Genomic DNA, 17,094 nt, shown 5'->3' with positions numbered 1-17,094 from the left:
AGATGGAGTAGGTATGGGGTGAGGTGATGGTTGTTGTTCTGCCACTTGGCTATCTAATCAGTGGCATAATTAACTTAAAACAACCTCTAACAGAACGGAATAATGCCATAGACAACTTCGACTCTATAATTCTCTATAACCATCTTCCTTTTTTTTTTTTTTTTTTAAACTTACCTCTTTTTTTCCTGGCTATTCTAACATAAATGTCTATGTTTCTGCCCTAGTGTCAGGGGAAGACTATTTGCTACTTGAAAGAATTCATTTAGTCAAATACCAAAAAGCCAAATCTTCTAAGATTCAGAAGAATGCTCAGTAAAACTAAACTTTACAAGTTATTGAAAATTACTGTGGGTTGTTCATTTCTTAGAGAGAGAGAGAGAGAAGTTAAAACCTCCATGTTTTGTTTTAAACAAACTAAAAAAAAATCTTATTGAAATTAAGAATATTATTCTAGGTTGCAGTAATTGCTCAAAGTAGCAACTAATTTTGCTCAGTACTGTCTTTAATGAGAAGCTAAATTTTTTTTTAAGAATCACTTTGTAACCATCAGATTGATCACAAGCTGCAGAAATTAGGTTAACCAGTATCTCCTGGTCTTTGGTGAGTTTGCCACCAAAAGAATTCATGAGTAAGGAGTTAAAATGATTCTTTAATTAATTCTGTGCCACCTGTGACACAGTCATAAACACAATTATTAATGGGTTATGCTCCTCAGTTTTTCACTGTTTATACTACAACTTGGAGGACGAGTGAAGAACTACTAGTTCTCCTTCTACTAGTTCTTCCTCTAGGACTTGAAGAAATACGGAGTGAATAAATGCTAACGGGTTTCTAAAAAGGAACTGTCCCCCAAGCTACATCTACTCTCCCCATGCCCTTTCCCATCCTGACTCAAGCTTAGAGTAAGGTAATGATTGAAACTAGTGTTTTTAAAATCCAAGGACAGGATTTTTGCTGCCTCTCGCAGGTAAAGCCCAGGAAGGAAGCAAGAACCCCCTAGATGGCATGGCTGCGTGGTCCTGGTTTGATCTTATTGAAGTTCCCCTATGACTCTAGCAAGTTGTGGAGAGAGTAGAATAATTTATGTGTTCCAAAAGACAGCATGAAAATGATAAAGGGTTATCACAATACTGGGAATACCAGGTGCCAAGGCAAAGTAGAATAGATTCCAGCTACCGAGGAAAACACAGGACATACCAAAGACTGAACTGTATGTTAGAGTCAGACACATATAAGCCTTGATTTATTCATATTCCAATAAAACATCTCAGCAGATAACAGTGGACAATGAATGGTCATCCAATTATCACAAAAACACTAGCATAATTTATAGAATACAGAGCTATAATTCAAATGTAGAACTTTCTAATTTCATATGCTGATATCTTAATTCTTTTTTTTCAAAGATTTTATTTATTTATTTGACAGAGAGAGAGAGAACAAGCAGGTGGAGCATCAGGCAAAGGGAGAGGGAGAAGCAGGCTCCCCACTGAGCAGAGAGCCTGACATGGACATGGGGGCTTGACCCTAGGACCCTGGGATCATGACCTGCGTGGAGGGCAGACACTTAATCAACTGAGCCACCCAGGCGCCCCAATGATATCTTAATTCTGTTTGAACTCTCAGTGCTGTGTTTGTTGGTTGAATAAAAAATGAACAAAATTGAATGAATTTTTCTATAGAGCGAATTAAAGATTCTAAATAACTTCAACTTGGTTTGCAATTGATTTGATAGAAATTTGATTTCAATGTAGTACAATAGTCTAGTTCTTATTTGAATTCCTATCAGGTAGATGCTTTTTGGCTATGTTAGGAGGCATGAATTTTCTCTGACCCAGTGTAAGGATATGTGTTGAGGAAATTACGGCCACATTGTGGTACCTGTGACTCTACCAAAATTCCCATTTTTTGTTACAGTTGGTAATGCTTATCTCCAATTAGGTTCCATTATCCATGTAGAACTATCCTGAAAATCTTTCTATAAACTTTTTTTTAAAGATTTTATTTATTTATTTATTTATTTATTTGACAGAGATAGAGAGAGAGCACAAGCAGGTGGAGTGGCAGGCAGAGGAAGAGGGAGAGGGAGAAGTAGGCTCCCCACTGAGCAGAGAGCCTGACATGGGGCTCCATCCCAGGACCCTGGGATTATGACCCGAGCTGAAGGCAGACATTTAACTGACTGAGCCACTTGGGTGCCTCCTGAAAATCTTTCTATAAATACTCAAGTTCAACTTTATACCTGCAAGTCAATTTAATCAGGGTTATATGTTGGTAGTTATATTAAAGGAAAACATTATTTATGTTTTAGAATTATAAGAGACAAGTAACATAGGATTATTTGCAACAAAGCCAGAAGCAATTGTCTTCATGGAATGGAGAGAGCACATAGATTTATCTGAGGGAGGCAAGCTGTTTTTCCTCTGATGTAGCAGCTATAATCATCCAAGAAACGCAGTGCCACTTGACTAATGATTTAAGTGCATTTCAAAATTCATATTCTTAATTTTTTAAAGGTATCACTGTGAAAACTTTACATTTAAATAAAAATCCTCATCTTTCTAAAATTTCATTATGGTCTCTTTCTCATATCTCTTGCATTTTCCTGATACAAGGCATCCACTCTGTTCTAATACAACATTTATCATCAAAACATTATTTCTATTATACAGAAGATGAAACGGAGGCTTTAGGACCCTCCTTTCCAAAAATAAACCTTACTCAATGACAATATGTTGTGTCATAAATTTAAAAAGTGTGCTCATTTTATTTCAAAATGAACACACATTTTAAATTTCTATCAATTATAGTTTTAAAACAAAACCATATGCTAATTAAGTTAATTTCACACGTCCAAAGAACATTCTAGTCAACTCAAATAGAAATCTCATCGATACAATGAACTGTCATCAACTTAGAAAGTATATTGTCCTTCAAGTACTTTTCTTATATCCTACACAATGTGTAACCAATCTGGGATGACCAGAAATTTTGGATTCACCTTCATCCACTATATATTTAAGCATGTCTGCTTATGGCCAAGAAGAAGATGCAGGAACAAGTTGGTTCCTGTTAAAAAGAAAAGCAGAAGAGCCATGCAAAAAGCATGATAAGAAAAGCTGAGACATGAACTGACAATGTGTGAAATGTAACAAAGATGAACAGTTTTGACATAAATGACAACCCACTTCTCACTTACCTCTGATGCCTCAGGCTTCAAATTGGAGGAAAGGTTTTGTAGCATGGAGACTCAGCAGGGGCTGCAATCCAGCATGGCTATCATCCAACAGAAGTGATGGGATTAAAAATAAATAAATAAATCAAAGATTAAGGGATTAGTATTTAATACCAGCTGATTAAAGACAGAAATACTTCACGCACAAAGCTTCTTTTTCTATTAAATAATACATAAGTGATTTGTTAATAGTTATATATTTTTTTCTCATTAAACTTTTGTTTTAATGGGTCTCAAAATTCTGTAACAGATTTTTGGCCAAATTGTTTCCATTAAAAAGTACTGATTTTGAAAACTAATAACTTAAAACCACCATATACACACAAAAAAACCCAAATGGCCCACAGAACATTCTCCTTTCCTTCTGAAGGTTTTATGATGCACTGTTAACATTAACCAGTCGTGTACTATTAAACTTAAATTGTTAATTGACACAAACAGTTCTGAGACTGTACTTCCACTACTGATTAAGGCTGGGGTGGCAGCCATTGGGCATAATATTCATTTAGCCCCCTGAGCTTTCTGGGCAGACTTGGGTGACCTTGCCAGCTCCAGCTGACTTCTTGTCTGCTGCTTTGACGACACCCACAGCAACCGTCTGGCTCACGTCAGAAATGGCAAAACGGCCCAGAGGAGGATAGTCAGAGAAACTCTCAACATGCATAGGCTTTCCCGGACCCATACCAATGATGGCAGCATCACCAGAGTTCAAGAACTTGGGGCCATCTTCCAGCTTGTTTCCAGAGCAATGATCAATCTTCTCCTTCAGCTCAGCACACTTGCAAGCAATGTGAGCTGTGTGCAATTTAGCACAGGTGCCTATCCAGCACTGATTTGGCCTGGATGATTCAGGATAATCACCTGAGGCATGAAACCATCTGCTTCCATTGGTGGGTCATTTTTGCTGTCACCAGCCACACTGTCACAACGAACATCTTTGACAGATACATTCTTGACATTGAAGCCCACACTGTCCCTAGGAAGAGCCTCCCTCAAGATGTCATGGTGTATTTCAATAGACTTTACTTCAGTTGTAACACTGGAGAAAACATGACCACCATGCTGGGTTTAAGAATACCAGTCTCTACATGGCCCACAGGGACAGTATCAATACCACCCATTCTGTAGATGTCTTAGAGGGGCAGACACAAGGGCTTGTCAGTTGGACCAGTTGGCAACAGAATGCAATCCAGAGCTTCAAGCAGCGTGGTTGCACTGGCTTTGCCATCTTTATGGGTGACTTTCCATCCCTCGAACCAAGGTTACGTTAGCACTTGGCTCTAGCATGTGTCACCATTCCAACCAGAACATGGCACAAATGCTACTGTGTCAGGGTTGTAGCCAATTTTCTTAACGTAGGTGCTGACTTCCTTAATGATTGTCTCATATCTCTTCTGGCCATAGGGTGGTTCATGGAATCCACGTAGTTAACACTAACAATTAGTTGTGTCATACCTAGGGTGTAAGCCAGAAGGGCAGGCTCACAAGTCTCCCATTCTGGGATTCCCTTGTAATCAATTTCTATCAAATTAAGAAGATGCATGTGACAAAGAAACCCTTAACATTCTCCTCAGCTTGACTAAACTTTAGACAGTCTTCTTCCCGACCAAAAATCTTCCCTTTTTGTATAGCATTTACTTTAGAAAACTGGTAAATTCTTTCTCTCCCCCTTTGAGGTATATGCAGATTTTTAAAAATTATCTTGCCAGTACTGTGACCCAGGACTGTCTTTATCAAGAATTTGGGAGCAATTCCTTTGAAATGTAATCACCAAGGAAGATTAGAACCTGTATCACACATCTCTGTTAAGAAAGTAGGAGCCTAATTTCTGTGAGAGAGCAAGCCACCTACTCATAGAGAAAATCATTTGCAAACTCAGGAAAAATTCAATGTGGTGGACACATTCCACTAGTTAACCTCCCCTATTCTTTATACTAGCTCACCCTAGTGCCAAGGAGGGGGGGGGAGACAGAGGGAGAGAGAAGACAGAGAAAGACAGACAGAGAGAAAGAGAGAGAGGGAGAGAGGGGAGAGAAAACAAGTCTCTCACCTTTTGTTTCAATGGAACTGAGGCAGACTGAGTTCTGAACCCTTTCCGTTATTGCAATATTCTTGAATAAAGCCTACCTTGCCTATTTAACTTTGTCCAATGTAGTGTTTGCTTTGACACATGCATCCACATTTTGCATCTTCATAAGAAAACACAGCCATCATTCATTCATCATTCCTTGATTCAGAACAATAATTTATTCATTAAGCCCATAAATGTGTGTTTGATGTCTGGTACATGCAAGAGTCTTTCGAGTGCTGGGATTAAAAGATGAAATGCTCTTGCTCCTTATATTTCAACGGCCAGAAATCTTTAAATTTCATTTATAAAGTACACGTGGGAAGTAAAGATTCCTTTGGGAGAAAAAAGACTTTACCCAACTTGGAGTCTCATGATTTACTCAGGAGTTTTTCATTTGTTTATTTTGATTTATTTATCTTGTTTGCTTGTTTGCTTTTGCTTATCTTCTCTAAGCTGGAAGCCTGAAAAGGCCCCAAACCCTCTTCACAAAGCTGCAAACAGAAATTTCAGAATGCTGGTTTTTTTTACAATGATTTTAATGTCAGAAGAAGAAAGGAGCTTTTATTCGATTCTTTTTGTAGTCATTTAATTATTTGCTTCATTTATATTCCTTTCAGATATGAGCATGCAAACACAACGCTGAATTGGTGGTTTGTCTTTCTGCTCATCACTTCGTGGACAGGGAAATCTAATTTAAGCTTTATGTGTAAGTTGCTGATAGAACAGCAGTATGTTACCCCCAAATGATGTCAGCCACATGACCCTAGCATACCACTAGCATTCTATCTGGGGAAAAAAAAAAATCAGGTTTACAAAAAGTAGCTAGAAAAGTCTAAATAGAAAAATGTTCTCACCAATAAATAAACAAATAAATAAATAAATGTAAATAGGTGAAGACATGTTAACTCAATGAGGGGTGGAAGGGAATCCTTTTACTGTGTATCAAATCATATTATCACACCATACACTTTAAACGTATCTTATAATTTTATTTATCAATTATACCTCAATAAAGCTGGGGAAGGAAAAATAAGGAAAGTCTAAGCTTTCTGGAAAAGTCCATAAATAAAATTAAAATACTATCATACAGCTTTTTCTAAAATGGTCATTGAACCTAGTGATTTAATGAAAAAGCAAGTAACAATTTACTATTACAGTAACCTGTAGAATTTGCAAACACCAATACCTGAGAAAAAGACAAGAATTAACAAAGTCTATGCTGATTATGAACTAGCTTTTTTATCATGTTTCTGTTCATATCCCTATTAAATAAATGCTTTGCTTTAGATCCAATTAATGATTTTATTGGTACACAAAACTTTCCTTTTCCTCAATATATTAACCTATCGATGTTTAAATAAAATAAGATATATCTCCATGCTATGAACAATGGTAGGCACATTGATGAGTTAAAAAAACATTATTTTTTGATACTGACATTTATAAAAAGTCAATAAAAAGTGTTAGAGAACAGAAGCAGACAATAATATTATTCTTTCTTTGTCAATAAACAGCTCCATATTTTATATTTTTGTGCCCCATTTGATTTAACTTAGCATGAACATTTTCCAGTGTCATTACAAAGCTTTATTATAAGCGATTATATAGAAGTAATATAGCTTATTTAACTATTCCCTTTTTGTTGGGCACTAGTTATTTTCTTATTTTTCATACTTTAAAAAAAAAAGCTCCCACAACCAGTATTCCTGATCATAAGGTGGAGACCACATTATTTCCTGAGCTAGATTTCTAGAAGTAGATTGCTCTATTAAAGGAAGAAGTCATTTTTAAGGCTCTAGATACCTACTGCCAAATTGCCATCCAATACGTTGTTATTGATTTACTCTTCTTTTGTAGTGCATGGGAATTCTCATCTCACTGGACTCTTCTCAGAATTCAGTGTTAAATATTAGGTGAAAATTATTTTTATTTTGGCTTTAATTTATATTTCTTTAATGAGAAGTAAAATTAAACATTTTTTTCTCATAAGAATGTACCATTCATATTTCTTCTTCAGCAACTTCTTAGTCTTACATGCTTACAAAGGCTTTTTCAATCTCTATTTTACTCTCCTGTTCAGAGTGGTTGGGAAGATAAAAATCTGCATTTTTCCCTAGTCCCTTAAAGTGAATTGGGTTGTTCCATTTAGTTAGAAAGCACGAGTTCTAAAAGATGGACATGGAGGTTGATGCCACCTTCCTGCTAGGGAACCAGACTAGTGGCCTCCAGTGCGTGTGGATGTTGGCAGTGGCCCACTTTCCACATTCTGTTGTTTACTCACCAGCTTCATGGATGTGTAGCACTTGGGACATTAACAGCAAGGTTTCTAGGAGAGCAAAATTTGAATCCTGGCCACTCTCTAGGCAAGAATACTATTGTGGCTCCTTGATTCTCACTTCCCTAGCTATTCCAAAAATTTTGAAAATACCTCTCAAATTCCTTTCTGCTAGAAATATCTGCACTGGTTTCAATTTTCTGTACTGAAACATGGCTGAGACACTGTCTATTCCTCAGGTCTTCAGGCTTCTGTCCTTGTGGCTTATTTGTATGGGTCCTTATGGCATATTTTACAGAAGACTTTTCATGATTTTTTTTTGCAAAGCCATGCAAAAAATTAATATTACATATTTGATAACCCACTTCATAAAGGGTTTTTGGCTACTATTCCTATTCCCTAGTGTCAGTATTGATATATCTATTAGTATTTATTCATTCCAAGATCTTTTATTTCTATTTTCTAGATTCCATCTTTTCTCTAAATTACTCATTAATTCCCTTATTATTTTTTTAATTATGAAATATATTTTAGCTTCTGATACATTTAGAAAATAAAAAGGTTATAGATCTTTTAGATTTAATTTTTTTTAATCATTAGTGTGTTTTCTTACCTGTTGAAGAAGAATCTCCTTATTTTTCTGCAAGTTTCTTTGGGTATTCATATCATTTATTTTTTTCAGATGAACTTGAGAAATGTGTTGTCAAGTTCTATAAAGTAAGTCATAGCTGGCTTTAGAATTGTTTACCTCTTTATATGGCTGAAACTTTCCATCCATAAATATTGTTCAGTCATCATTTATTCAAATTTTTTTTCATTTCTTAATAAAATGTCAGTCATAATTTTAAGATATTTACATTTCTTAATAAGATTATTTACAATCTTTTTTCCATTATATGTACATATTTTTTCTTTTTAATAACTCTTTAACATTTCTCCCACACTCCACCCCCACCTCTAGCAACCTCCAATCTGTTCTCTGTATCTATGAACCTGCTTGTTTTGGATTCTACATAGAAGAGAGATCATATGGTATTTGTCTTTATGTCTGACTGATTTCACTTAGCATAATATTCTCAAGGTCCATCCATTTTGTTGCAAGTGGCAAGATTTCTTAAATAAAATTCCTGTGTGTGTGTGTGTGTGTGTGTGTGCGCGCGTGCATGCATGCGCCTGTGTGCATGCATACACCACAGCTTTTACCCACTTATCCACTGATGAACACTTAGATTGTTTCCATAACTTGGCTATGTAAATAACACTGCAATAAACACAGTAGTGCATATATCTTTTTAAATCAGTGTTTTCGTTTTCTTTAGATAAGTACCCAGAAGGAGAATTGCTGGATCATAACATAGTTGTATTTTTTAAAACTTTCTGAAGAGCCTCTGCAGTTTTTCCACAGTGGCTGCACCAATTTACATTCCCACCTACAGTGCACAAGGGTTACCTTTTCTCCACATCTTCACTATTTTTTGTCTTTTTGATAACAGTCATTCTGACTAGTATGAGGTAATAGCTCACTGTGGTTTAGACTTTCATTTCCCTGATGAGTAATGATGTAGAATATATTTTCATATACCTGTTGGCCATCTGTACAACTTCTTTGGATAAAAGTCTATTCAGATTTTCTGTTCATTTTTAAATCAGATTGATTTTTTTTTTGCTATTGAATTGGATGAGTTCTGCATATATTTTGGATATTAGCCCCTATTCAGATATGTGATTTGCAAATATTTCTTCTCATTCAGTAGGTTGTCTTTTCATTTTGTTGATAGCTTCCTTCACTGTGCAGAAATGTTTTAGTATGATGTAGTCCCAGTTATTTTTGCTTTTGTTTCTTTTGCTTGTGGTGTCAGATTCAAAAAATCATCTCCAAAACCTATGTCAAGGAGATTACTGCCTATATTTTCTTGTAGTTTTATGTTTTCAAGTCTTACATTCAAGTCTTTAATTTACTTTGAGTTAATTTTTGTGTATGGTGTAAGAGAGTGGTCCAGTTTTATTGAAGAGCCAGTCCTGCCCCCATTGTATATTCTTGGCTCCTTTGTCATAAATTAGTTAACCATATATGCATGTCTTTATTTCTAGGCTCTCTATTCTGTTCTATTGACCTATGTCTTTCTTTTTATAATAATGCTATACTGTTTTAATTACTATTGCTTTGCAATATAGTTTAAAATCAGGGAGCATTGTATCTCCAGTTTTGTTCTTTCACAAGATTGCTTTGGCTATTTAAGTTGTGTGTGTGTGTGTGTGTGTGTGTGTGTGTGTGTGTGTGTGTGTGTGTGTGTGTGGTGCCATACAAATTTTAGGATGTATCTATTGCTTTGCAAAAATGCCTTTGGAATTCTGATAGGAACTGCACTGAATCTATAAATTGCCTTGGGTACTATGGGTATTTTAATAATATTGATCATTCCTATTCATGAGCACAGAATATCTTGCTATTTATTTGTATTTTCAATCTCTTTCATTAGACTCTTATAGTTTTCAATATGCAGGTCTTTCACCATCTTGGTTAAGTTTATTCTTAGGTATTTTATCCTTTTGGATGCAATTATATATGGAATTGTTTTATTTCTCTTGCAGGTGGTTTGTTATTGGTATATAGAAATGCAACAGATTTTGCATATTGCTTTTGTATCCTGCAATTTTACTGAATTTATTAGTTCCAATAGTTTTCATTTTTTTTTGGTTTTTTTTGATGGTGCCTTTAGGGTTTTCTATATATAATATCATGTCATTGACAATGAGTGACAGTTTTATTTCTTCCTTTTGAATTTGGATGCTTTTTTTCTTTCCTAGGACTTCCAATCCTAGGTTGAATAAAAGTAGTAACAGTGGGCATCCTTGTTGTGTTCCTGATCTTAGATGAAAGGCTTTCAGCTTTTTACTATTAAGTATGATGTTAGCTATGGACTTCTAATATATTATGTTGAGGTAAGTTCCCTCTATACCCACTTTGTTGAGAGTTTTTATTATAAATGGATGTCGAGTTTTGTCAAATGCTTTTTTCTGCATTTATTGAGATGATCATATGATTTTTATTCTTCATTTTGTTAATGTGGTATATCACACTGATATATAGATGTTGAATTACCCTTGCATCCTTGGAATAAATCCCACTAGATGATGGTGTATGATACTTTTAATGTATTGTTGAGTTCAGTTTACTAAAATTTTGTTCAGCATTTTTGTATCTATGTTCATCAGGGATATTGGCCTCTGGTTTTCTTTTCTTGTAGTACCCTTGTCTTGTTTTGGTATCAGGGTAACACTGGCCTCATAAAATGAGTTTAGAAGAGTTCCCTCCTCTTCTATTTTTTGGAAGAATTGAGAAGGATTGGTATTAATTCTTTGATGTTTGCCATTTTCACACTCGTTGTGTTCTCCCTTTGCTTTGCTTCAGAGCACCAGTATCTCCCAGAAGGGAGCTTTGACATGTGTCTGGTGCCACAATCTTTGTGGCTGCCACCCAAGGAACACATCTACATCATCTGGCTCTGGCAGCCAATGGGACGTATGCTCATGTGTCCCATAGACCCATAACCAACAGATGAAGATCTCATAAGCAGCTGCCACCTTCTAGGAAAGAGCAAGAAGCAAGAGACCCAGAAGCTCAGTTTTCATGGGAATGAGGCCCAATTTTTGTAACTGCTGCCCAGAGGATACCACCAGATCACCTGGCCAGCAGAGCATATGCTTGCGGTCTCATGGGACTGTATATATTAGCATACTTTTAAAAGCTGTTGCCTGAGGGTCTGGCATCCAAAAAGCTTGAATCTAGGTGCTGAGATCCTCCCCTTAGGGACATTGACAGGTCTTGGCACACTCTCAATTATTGGGAACCATTACAAATATAAGAGGCTGCTTGGATAAGCACAAAGGTTTGAGAGAAAGCAAAGAGTTGGTGCTGGGTTGAATAACAAGGTTCACCTCCCACACAAACTGGGAGAGATGGTTGTTTCATCTATTGTATGGAGACCAACATAAAAAGTCAAACAAAATGCAGAAACAGAAGAATATATTCCAAGAAGAAAAAAAAAAAAGATAAAACCTCAGAAAAAGAGCTTAATGAAACAGAAATAAATAATTTACCTGATAAAGATTTCAAAGTTAGAAAGATACTCATTGAACTGAGGAAAAGAATGGATGATCACAGTGAAAACAACACAGAGATGGAAAATATAAGAAAGTACCAAACAGAAGTCAGAGCTGAAGAATATAACTAAACTGAAAAATACACTAGAGGGGGTCAACATCAGACTTACACAAGAAAGGATCAGTCAGCCTGAAGCCACAGCACTGGAACTCACCCAGAGCAGTGGAATTCACCCCAAAAAACAAAAACAAAAAAACAAAAAACAAAAAAAGAGAATGAAAGAAAGTGAAGAGCTTAAGGGAGGTAAAGGACAATATCAAATACACTAACATTTGCATCATAGGACTCTCAGAAGGAGAAGAGAAAGAGAAAAGAGCAGAAATCTTGTTTGAAGAAATAATGGCTGAAAACTTCCCTGAAGCAGAAAACAGATCTTCAGACCCAGGAAGTTCAGATAGTTCCAAATAAGATGAACCCAAAAAGACCCACATCCAAATACATTATAATGAAAATGTCAAAAGTTAATGACAAAGAGAGAATATTAAAAGCAACAAGAGAAAAACAAGCTTTTGTTACATATAATGGAACCCCCATAAGACAACTAGAATATTTTTCAGGAGAAATTTTGCAGGCCAGAGAGAATGGCACAATATATTCGAAGTGATTAAAGAAAAAAAAATCCCAACAAGAATATTCTACCCATCAAAATTATCATTCAGAATTGAAGGAACAATAAAAAGTTTTCCAGACAAGCAAAAGCTAAAGGAGTTCATCACCACTAAACAGGCCTAAAAAGAAATGTTAAAGAGACTTCTTTAAGTTGAAACAAAAGAGAATTTATTGGTAACAAGACATATGAAAGAAAAAATCTCACTAGAAAGATAAATATATAGTAAAGGTAATGGATTAATCACTTATAAAGCTAGTATAAAAATTAAAAGACAAGAGTAGTATATATGTGTTAAATTTCTTTGAATTGTCTTTAAATAGATTAAGAAATATAAGTACGGGGTGCCTGGGTGATTCAGTTAAGTGTCTGCCTTCGGCTAGGGTCATGATCCCAGGGTCCTGGGATCGAGCCCCACATCAGGCTCCCTGCTCAATGGGGAGACTGCTTCTCCCTCTCCCACTCCCCCTGCTTGTGTTCCCTCTCCTGCTGTGTCTCTCTCTGTCAAATAAATAAAATCTTAAAAAAAAAAGAAATATAAGTACACACTATGTCTATACATCACCTCTTTCACTTAATAATAAAGAAATGTGTCATATATGGTTTAAAAATATAAAATACACACAAATATAAATATATATAAAATATAAAATATGTCAGAACTGATGTTAGGCATTTTAAGGATCCAAAAAAATTGTCTATTTCAAAGGTAGAATCAAGTAAATACAGATAAATACGTTTGTATGTGTGTATATATATGTGTGTGTGTGTGAAAAGACATCTTTTCAGACTTCAAATATGACTGAGAATGCATTAGAATACAATTATGTGATTCTTCTTCTAAATCATCCTTTGCATTTGGTGCTGAAAAAGTAAGAAATTTGCCAAGGGACCTATGATACTATTATAGTGAATACAATATGCCATAACTTTAGCATACCATGTAGCTATTTTGCCAACTAATACCAAGCCCCTCATTAATATTTGCACAGAAATCCAGGATGGTGTTCAGCAACCTTTTTCTTTAAAAGGCCAATTTATTATTTTATTTTATTTAAGATTTTATTTATTTATTTGTCAGAGAGAGAGAGAGAGAGAGAGCACAAGCAGGGGGAGCAGCAGGCAGAGGGAAAGGGAGAAGCAGACTCCCTGCTGAGCAAGGATCATGATTTGGGACTCGATCCCAGGACCCTGGGATCCTGACCTGAGCCAAAGGCAGACATTTAACTGACTGAGCCACCCAGGTGTCCCTGTAAAAGGCCAGTTTATAAATATTTTAAGTCTTGCAGGCCATTTTGTCTGTCACAACCATTCAACTTTGGAATTATAGTGCCAAACAAGCCATGAACAATATGTAAATTAATCGACAGCATTGTGTTCCAATAAAACTTTATTTACAAAAGCAGGCAGCAGGGCAGATTTGATTGGGCCATACTTTATCAACCCTTAGTCTAAAACATTTATTCAAACTTGAGTCATAAATTGAGGAATGTTCTTAGGATGAAAGATTCCCTGTTTAAATGCATTATTTTTTTCCTTCTTGCATCCTTTGTAATCACTATATGAACTAGTCACAGAATGCTCTTGGGGTCATCCTTGAATTGCATGCATTGATTCTCCCAGGAATTCCTGTCTTAACATATATCTACCTGTAAATCTCATTCATACTTTTAAGACTATCTCTAAACTTGCCTCCGTCTTCTCTCAACTCTGTCATTCTTCCTCTTACTTCTTAAAACTGTGTATCTGCAGATTCCTTAGGACACTCTTAGTTTCTTTTCTGCATTATAACTGTTTATAAACATGCATCCAAATAAGTGGATTTCAGAATTTTTGCCCCTTAAATTGACCAGCACAGTGCTTTGCATGAAATGTTCAATAAGCAGTTATTCAGTGGATAAATGACTGAATAAGCACTTATATTTGGAAAGGAATGGAACAAGATTTAAGGTCTATGTCATGGGATCAATTTGGCTAGAACATTTCAAGTAAACCACAAGTCATTTAATTTTTATTTCCATATTAATTTAACTATATAGCCTACCCATATTGAAAACTTCCAAAATTGGTTGAGAATCTTGGACAACTGATACCATATGTTTGAATAAGAAATTCTTGTCATTTACTCAAACTGACCCACTAGTTTTATTAAATCATTTAATTTCTCTAATGAATTCAAAGTATTGTGTAAATATATAAAGAGCATTTTAAATAAACATGGATGATTGTCTTCTAATGACATCTAAGTTACTAAATAGGTATTTTTTTTTGCTTTTCAATATTATCATAGATAGTTGTATTCTTTTTTGGGAATATGAAACTGATTATAGAAAAATGTAAATTATCAAATAAATACTATTTTATTCTTTCCAATGTCATATGTTTACCCACCAACAAATTAATCAGTTCTTTCTCAATTTTTAACTCAATAAGAGAGACTCAATTTACAAAAAAAAAGAAAAAAAGTGTAAATTAAAAGAACATCATGAAAGTCAAGGACTTAAAATCCTTTGATGGGAAAGGCTAATTCCCATAGCTTGCTTTCTTTCAGGAATTCTCTCATTTATCTTTTCTTTTCTCCATTTATTTTTTCTTTTCCTAAAAATAACCCTACTTCTTACAGCACTTTACTATTATGAAAATGCAACTACATTTACATAAAGCTTTGTTTTTGCCAGTCATGTGAAAATGAGATTTCTTTTCATGTCTACTGTATTTTAGACACACATGCTTGGGGAAGGAGCCATTAAGAGAAAGGCAAGGTCAACTGGAGAGTGCAACTAAAGAGAATCAGAAATAGAAATAGCTCTTCATCCAGGATCAAAAATCATGTCTTAAAATACCCATAAGAGTACATAATAATATTCAGAAGGCAGAATTTTAAACATAAGCCAAGATGGCTTGGGCTGTTTATAAGGGTTTTGAATCTACAAATTCAGTCCAGGTCTAGCAGGAACTAGTTGTCTATGTTCAATGGGATTCTCTGGATGCAAGTATCCAAACCAACTTGATGACAAGGAAACAGAAAAGAGGAATTTATTTTAAGGAGTTAGAGGCTGATACCTAGTGTTTAACAATAGGAGGGCAATAGAACTTCAGCAGGGGATTAAAAATGAAAACTGAAAAGTTGGCTATACTCTTCAACCTTTGACTCTACCTATTTCTCTCTGCAGTTCTCCCAGTCTTTCTTCCAGAACATGAGCATGCCTTGCTCTTCTTATACACAGCAGGTAAAAGAAGGCTACCCATCTTTCCTCAAGAAACTATACCAAATTAAATTAGAAATTCCTCATCCTAATTACAAATATCCAAGATTGATAATTTCATTTGCCCAGCTTGTGCCCAGTGTCAATACTGGGTTTAGTTAACTGTACCATCATACCTGACAGGAGACCAGTCATGGTAAGAAAATAGGGAAGGAGGGCATTGTAAGCTGGAATGAAACCCCCAAAATGTGTTTACTTTGAAGAGTTCAGATAAGTACATAATTCAATGTGGAGGACATTATCAACAATGTGGATAGGAATGAAAACTTCTGGTTGAAAATTTGGCAATGGTGAACATAAGTATAAATAAACTTTTGTCCAAGAAATTGCATTTTTAAGAAATTCTGAAACAAAGGTATAAGCTTTGCATAAAATGTAGGTATAAGGATGTTAATCACACCTTATTTAGAGCACAAAAAGAAGCCAACAATGGGCTTCTAAAAATGATAGCAGATCCAGAGACTGTTGCTGGTTAAAATGATACTAAGAATTCAATATAAGGCGGGATTTTTTTTTTCAGTAAGAAAAGTAAAGTAAGTTTGGAGAATATTTATATGGCCCCAGACTAAAGGTCTCATTTAAGTATCCAAAGTATTTATCTCGATATAAACAATTATTAATTATAATTTTTTATTTATTATCCTAGGAATGCCTATATACATATCAGAGCATTTCAAAATCACAAATTATATTGCTCATTTAGTTAATATAATTGTTTTAGGAAAAGTATACATTTGCTTAAGTTATATGTGACTCCCTTAGCCTTTTGTGAATTTATCCGTTGCCCTATATATCAGTTAGTCTAAAAGGTCCAAACTTTTTTCAGGTCTACATATCTTAGTGCAATATGGCTCAAATAACAGTTTTGACTCTAAAATTTTGAAATTCAAATTCATTTTGAAGCTTAGCCTCTTTAGCAATCCTATGATCAAGACAGTATCTCTCTGAGGAGATGAAAGACAAACTCAGAGAATTCAGAAATATATGTTTATTGGGGAGGGTGGGCAGGATATTTAGGCAAAAGCAAGAGGCTATATAAAGTTCCAGAGACAGGAAGAAAAAAAATATATGATTGGCATGTAAACCCAAAGTGAAAAAAATTCCATTAGTTCATAGTGGTAGGTATAAATGATTAGATATATAAATAAGTAACGATGAATATCTGATGCAGAAGAATTCTGAATAATTTATATCAATACTTTGCTTTTAAGGAAGTGAAGCATAACTCTCCATTATTTAAGGGCAGACTGTGTGTAGTGACCTCCTTCTAAAGATTACAGTACGGAGAGAGAAGGGGAAAAAAATAGAGATAACCTACAGTGGAAAAACATGAGTAACACTAACTTAACCCAGGGGATCGGGTTTAAATCTGCACCCATATGTTATACTGATAGTATGCACTCTTGATGTGATGTGAAGAATATGGCACTTACCTCTGTGGTCTTCCTCCCCAAAATCCCATAGTCTCAGACTAA

General features: G+C 35.2%; 1 pseudogene; it reads right to left on the bottom strand.

The window, feature by feature from the left end:
• Positions 1 to 3,736: 3,736 nt before the first annotated feature.
• LOC113913599 lies at positions 3,737 to 17,081 on the bottom strand (annotated as a pseudogene).
• Between the last annotated feature and the right edge of the window lie 13 nt (positions 17,082 to 17,094).

This window comes from Zalophus californianus, chromosome 11 (assembly GCF_009762305.2).
Source record: "Zalophus californianus isolate mZalCal1 chromosome 11, mZalCal1.pri.v2, whole genome shotgun sequence".
NCBI lineage: Eukaryota > Metazoa > Chordata > Mammalia > Carnivora > Otariidae > Zalophus > Zalophus californianus.
This window is presented reverse-complemented; position numbering and strand designations above follow the sequence as displayed.